Here is a 6000-nt window from a genome sequence, read left to right as displayed (position 1 = left end):
AAGCCTGATCCTCTGGAAGAATAGAGAGTGCTATTTAACCACGGACACCAAGCCATCCCTCCAGCTACCACAACTACAGCTCTTTAATAAACACATAAATATGGCTGGGCAGAAGGCCTGGGGTATGATGATTTACAAAGATGTGATGGAGAGGCAGGAAAGACAGAAAACCGGAGTGGTACATGCTATGGAGAGAGGTGGGACTGGAGGTGTGATGGTTCTGACAAGTGAGAGGGTGTAACTGCCGTTTCTTTTGTAACGGCCGTCAGGTTCTGTTACTTTGTAAAGGCCGGCCGGTTCTGCTGCTCCGGTCGGCAGGTCAGGGTCTAGCAAGAGAGAAAGTGGGGACGGAGGAAGGGGAAAAAAGGGGCGAGAGACGCAAAAGATAGATACAAGCCAGAGTCCGGTGGAGTCTCTTCAAGTCTTCTTTATTCTCTTTTCTTACTATATTCTCACTCCTTCAGTCTCCTGACACCTCTCACTTTCTCTCTCCTTCCTCTACTTCCTACTTCCTACTACCTCCTACTACTTACTACCTCCTACTTTCTACCTCCTCCTCCTCTACTCCTCTACTCCTCTACTCCCCTATAGAAGGGAAATCCTGGGTATTTATACCCTTTACCACGTGACTTGCCCTCGTGGACAATCTCAACTGAAGCCACTACGTCACGTGCCTTGTAGCCATGGATACCAGGAGCACCTGGCAGCTGGGGGCACTAAACAGTGTAACAAGATGTTTATCAGAGTGCGCTCAGCTATTGTAGGCTGTTGAAACAAGTCTCTTGTCAGGGTATATGGCTCGAGATGGCTGTAAAGATGATAGCCACTTTCGGCTAAGAGTCGGCTCCCAACAAGAGGGATGGTGGAGATGCTGTCATTGCTCAGCTGGATCAGTGGGATGGGATGCAACAGCTTGGAGCTTATGCAGATGCAGACTCAGCACCCAAACCTGCTTCCTGGCCATGAGATCCTTCTGGCCTCTAAGCAATGCTTGAAGCCAAAGATGAGGTCCAAGAAGCCACGTTGGTGTCTCTGCCTCATGCTGCTGCTGCTCCAGCTGTGCTGCCTGACAGGAGGGGGTAGGGGCATCCTGATGTAAGATGCATGTATAGCCCCACCTGAGGTCATGTTGGGGCATCCATGGCTGTACAGCTGTTGAAGGCTATGAGTGGATCAGTGATGTGGCCAAGGGCATGTTACTATCTGTGGCCATGTTACTAAAGCCCATGAAGATGTCCATGGCCTGCGCTGCCACCTGAAGCCATGGTAATGTCTGTGGGTACAGAAGAGCTGGCTTCACCTCTCCTGGGGCCACTGTGTGGCTCAGTTGATGGCTTCTGGTGTGGGTGTAGGCAGAGACAGGCTCATCCTAGGGGAGAGGGTAGGGTGTTCTGGCCACTAGGAATTTGACCATGTCCCAGTGAATATATGTACAACACAAAATGGACTTGCTTTTTCCTCTTTAGGGGTTGGGAGGCAGAGAGACCACAGGAGAGGAGGAGCTGACATGGAAAACTGGGAGGTGAGCATAAAAGGATGTGTGATGTGAGATTCCCAAACAATCAATTTAAAAAACCACATATGCATTTCAGGTTCTCATGTTAAGAGTTCATATCATATAATAGTTTATATGATATATATGAGTTCAAACAGTAGTCGTGGTTACTGTTACTATAAGATACAAGGAACTAGCCGGGCGGTGGTGGCGCACGCCTTTAATCCCAGCACTCGGGAGGCAGAGGCAGGCGGATTTCTGAGTTCGAGGCCAGCCTGGTCTACAGAGTGAGTTCCAGGACAGCCCGGGCTATACAGAGAAACCCTGTCTCGAAAAAAACAAAAAAAACAAAAAACAACAACAAAAAAAAAGATACAAGGAACTACCTGCCTTCTAATCAGTCTTTTGCTTTAGAAATCTGTAATACCAAAACTGAGGGGAAAACTCCTCCCCAAATCCTGCTCAGCATTCCTGACAGACAAACCAGAGCGTTGAGAGTGAAAATGCCCCTAAAACTCAGCATGTTGGGAGCTTCTCTCACTGGGGTTTTGATTATCCCTGCACACCTTGGGGTTCAGAGTCACCCCGTGACATCAACTAAGGATGGCATTTAGGCTGTCTCAGGGAAGCTGCATCAGTTTAGGGGCTGACCAAGGTATTTGATTCACCATTTACCAAACTTCCTAGGACTTTGCTCTAAATATCATAAAACAGAAATTTGGAACATGGATTTCCAAAAATACTAAATTTTATCTTTGAAATCAGATCAGTTCAGGGCTATACAGAGAAACTCTGTCTCAAAAAATCAAAAAAAAGAAAAAGAAAAAGAAAGGAAGAAAAAGAAAAAAAAAAAGAAATCAGATCAGTTATGCCCACAGGGAGAGAATAAGGTGAGATTAATCTTGACAGGCTCACATGCCACAGAACTGTCCTGTTGCCAGAGTCACATTTTCTAAAATTATATGATTTCCACAGGGCACCACCCATATAGAAGCATATCACAGTGCCCAATTCTTGTGATTAGATTCTATATTGGAAAAGATGAAAACCTCAAAGAGACAGACATAAAATTTACACACACACATTAAGAAAGGTTGTCATGGCAACCTTGCTGGAAGATATGTATTTTTAAATGTAAGTAAATTTAGCACTCAAAACACATTTGCTTCTCCCTTAAAGGTTCTGTATCAAGAACATTTTAAAACTTGTTTTCAAATTCATTTTGAATCTACACTTTGAAAGCTTAACAGAACCCCGTGACTGTAAGAGCAGCTTAAGAACATTTTCAAAAGATGCAAAGAGAAAGCCTAGCATTTTATCCCATTCCCAGAAGTCCTACCTAGGTGGCTGCCTCTACCATTTTGGTATGGCTATGCCATCAAATCCCTGGAAGATCCAGTTAAGCTCTCAGTTCTACCATCTACTCGCCAATAACCACATCACATAAGCAACCAGTGATGAAGACTGTACTTACCCAGTGCAGGTGTGTGAACAGTTTGTATAAACGGCTGATACTGCTCTCTAACAATCAGACAAGTTCTTAGCTATGCTCCATCTCTGAAAGCTCTTCAGTTCTCATCAGCACCAGTGTGCTTTGGCCACATACTCACTTATAAGTTCCTTCCTGGGAACTTGGGAGATCTGGATGCCAGAGGAGTTTGCTTGTCAAAGCTTTGGATCTGGAGTTTTCCTTTCCCCAATGAAGTACAAGAACAGACAGACATGATAACACTGTTTCACTCGCGTGGTTTTGTTTTGATGTTGGGGACTGAACCCAGAGTCTTGTATGAACTAAACCCCTGTCCCCTAACATAGTTGGTTTTGTTCACAGCTACACCATAAGCAGTGCCTAGTATAACATTTAGCATGGTGAATGGGTAGGAATGGGGTGGTCAGGACAAGCTTAGAAGAACCAGTGCAGGTGAGGAAGATCAGAAATTTAAGGTCATCCTGCACTACATAGTAAGCTGGAAGCCAGCCTAGGGTACAAGTGACCCAGTGCCAAAACCAAACCAAACCAAACCAAACCAAAATGTAAATATGCCAGTGAATCCCATAGAAGGTATTAAAATAACCTGAAATGTCGAGGCTCACACCGTTTATTTGCCCTTTCTGCGTTCATTCTGTAGCACAGGATGGCCTTCAACTTGTCATCATCCTCAGGCTTGTCTCCAGAGTGTTGGGACTGGATGACCGAGCTATCAACCCAACGTGTGCTTGTTTTTACTGACAAACTTCTGAAGGCCCCAAAAGAATACAGATCAAGCCAGAAGGCATGCTGGCACAATTTGCTGTCAGAAGTGGAGGGCTTAGAAGTGGGGGAGGGTGTTTGTAGCTAACTCTTTTACAGTGTGAGACTTCGACATATATATGAAGAAATAAAGATTCAAAATATCCCGAGGCTACAAAAACTACTCTGTTATCTTTAAAACATTTAAAAACATTTATTTCTACTTGTATATATGAAAGATGTGTGTGTGTGTGTGTGTGTGTGTGTGTGCAGGTACCTATGTAGGCCAGAAGGGGGCATCAGATCCCTTGGAGATAAGAGTTAACAGACAAGGAGCCACTTAACATGGGCACCGGGAAACACACTAGGGTCTTGGGGAAGAGCATAGGGGCCTTTTATTGAGCCACCTCTCAGGCCCTAAAAAAATTTAGATTTACTCTTTGCAATTTTATACGCGTGCACATGTGCGAGCACGCACACACGCACGCACGCACGCACACACACACACACACACACACTGTATTTTGATTATATTCAACCCATTATCTTCTCTTAGCTCCCTCTCACTCCCTCTAGGCTTCTTCCCTATAATCCCCTCTGTTACCTTCATGCTTCCCTCCACTCTCTCTGACCCAGTGAGAGGTTGGTTGTTGTCCACCCTCGTCCAGCAAGGAAGACTCAACGCGCTAGCTCTTCTCCAAGCAGTTTATTCAGAACCCTTGAACAATCTTCTGGCTGACGACCCTGGGGGAAGCATCTCCCAGGGTCAAGTACTCTAGGACTAGCCAACCCCCGTCTGCCACGTGGCAACAGCAGATAGGTGTACACACACACACACACACACACACACACACACACACACATACACACACACACAGAGACAAGCCAGATCACCAGCCACAGCCAAATAAGGAGTTGTTTACTCCTAAGAGTCTTCGCCAGCAGGTGGTGGAAGGCGGAGACCGGCGCCATCTTAAGGGCGCAGCACTATGCGGCTCTCCACAGTTCCCCCTTTTTGTTTTTACATGAAACAGGTGAGAGTAGAGGTCTGATCTCAGAAAGAACAATGGACATTGTACTAACCCTCCCTGAGCATCCCTGCCCAGGCAGTGTCAGACCCGTCTAGTGCCGATTTTTGCTAAGGCAGGAACAACGGTGGGACCGGTTGGGGGAAAGGACGGCACTAACCCGCGTCAATTGGACTTTCTCTCCTTGAGGCTGCTAGCAGCAGACAGCATACTTCAAGTGCAGTGCTTAGCCTCGCAACCTGAACATGATGACTCAAGGCTTGATGGTTGCCAGCCAAGCTTGGGGGGACTGTCCGGCCTCAAACGCTGCAAAGGCTTGGATAATCATGGCTGCATTCCGTTTTTGTGTAACCCTAACCTTGCAAATAAACCACAGGCAGATAGAGGAGGCTAGCACCATGAGTATCGCCAAGGATCCTAAACCCGCCCACTTGGTCAAGAGGAAGATGTCATGAAGCAGGGGTTCTCTAGATGCCTCCGGCTCCCTCCGTCTCTAACCCTGGTGTCACTGTCACCATCATCATTCTCAAGCCTCAGGAGGGTCTTCATGGTGAACCTTCCGCACCAGGTGCTCGGGCACCCACACTGGATCTTGCTGGTCCTGAGGAAAAACACAAACAGAGCCTTGTGCCCATGTCAGCATGGGATCAGGCCCTCGCCAGGAGCCCATCAAGATATCTTTCCATTTTATCATGCTTCTAGAGGGGCCATGAGAATTCTGATGTCTGTCCGCAGCTGAGCGGCCGTGGACATCCAAATTTAAAAAATTTAGGGTAAATAAGGCTAACGATATTCTCTCCTTGGGGGTACAGACTTGGCCTACTCCCCCTTTTTGTTTTTGTAGGCATTCTTTTAAGGTGCGATGAGCACGTTCCACAATACCCTGGCCTTGAGGGTTATATGGTAAGCCATGGTTTAGGTATATCTCCATTTGTTTGCAAAAGGAGGTAAATGCATTGGCCGTATAGGCTGGCCCATTATCTGGTTTCAACTGCTGAGGCTTCCCCCATGCCGCCCAAGCTTCCAGACAATGTCCTATGACATTGCGAGCCTTTTCCCCACTTAAAGGGGTGGCATGTATGATGCCCGAACAGGTGTCAACAGACACATGGACATATTTTAGGGTCCCAAACTCCAATATATGAGTGACATCCATTTGCCAGATCTTGAGTGGCAATAGACCCCTAGGGTTCACTCCTATACTGGGAGGATGAAGATGGACCACACACTGAGGACAATCCAGAACC

Source organism: Grammomys surdaster, unplaced genomic scaffold (genome assembly GCF_004785775.1).
Source record: "Grammomys surdaster isolate TR1022 unplaced genomic scaffold, NIH_TR_1.0 165, whole genome shotgun sequence".
NCBI lineage: Eukaryota > Metazoa > Chordata > Mammalia > Rodentia > Muridae > Grammomys > Grammomys surdaster.
Note: the sequence above shows the minus strand (reverse complement) of the source record.